The following is a 983-nucleotide window of genomic DNA, read 5'->3' as shown; positions in this document are numbered from 1 at the left end:
TTGGGCAAATACCTATTCCGATTCTCTGTTTTTCTTTTTTCTTTTCTTTCTTTCTTTTTTTTGAGACAGATCCTGGCTCTGTCTCCACACTGGAGTGCAGTAGCATGATCCTGGCTCACTGCAACCTCCGCCTCAAAGGTTCAAGCGATTCTCCTGTTTCAGCCTCCCAAGTAGCTGGGACTACAGGCGTGTACCACCATGCCAAGCTAATTTTTTTTTTTTTTTTTTTTTTTTTTTTATACGGAGTTTCACTCATGTTACCCAGGCTGGAGTGCAATGGCGCGATCTCGGCTCACCGCAACCTCCGCCTCCTGGGTTCAGGCAATTCTCCTGCCTCAGCCTCCGGAGTAGCTGGGATTACAGGCACGCACCACCATGCCCAGCTACTTTTTTATATTTTTAGTAGAGACGGGGTTTCACCATGTTGACCAGGCTGGTCTCGATCTCTTGACCTCGTGATCCACCCGCCTCGGCCTCCCAAAGTGCTGGGATTACAGGCTTGAGCCACCGCGCCTGGCCCCAAGCTAATTTTTATATTTTTTAGTAGAGACAGGTTTTACCACGTTGGCCAGGTAAACCATCTCTTGACCTTGTGATCTACCCGCCACGGCTTCCCAAAGTGCTGGGATTACAGGCGTGATCCACCATGCCCATCTTTTTCTTTTTTTTTTTTTTTGAGACAGTCTTTTTTTTTTTTTTTTTTTTTTTTTAAGATGGGGTTTCGGCCGGGCGCGGTGGCTCAAGCCTGTAATCCCAGCACTTTGGGAGGCCGAGGCGGGTGGATCACAAGGTCAAGAGATCGAGACCATCCTGGTCAACATGGTGAAACCCCGTCTCTACTAAAAATACAAAAAATTAGCTGGGCATGGTGGCACGTGCCTGTAATCCCAGCTACTCAGGAGGCTGAGGCAGGAGAATTGCCTGAACCCAGGAGACGGAGGTTGCGGTGAGCCGAGATCGCGCCATTGCACTCCAGCCTGGGT

This window comes from Sapajus apella, unplaced genomic scaffold (assembly GCF_009761245.1).
Source record: "Sapajus apella isolate SASKATOON/1434 unplaced genomic scaffold, GSC_monkey_1.0 scaffold43, whole genome shotgun sequence".
NCBI lineage: Eukaryota > Metazoa > Chordata > Mammalia > Primates > Cebidae > Sapajus > Sapajus apella.
Note: the sequence above shows the minus strand (reverse complement) of the source record.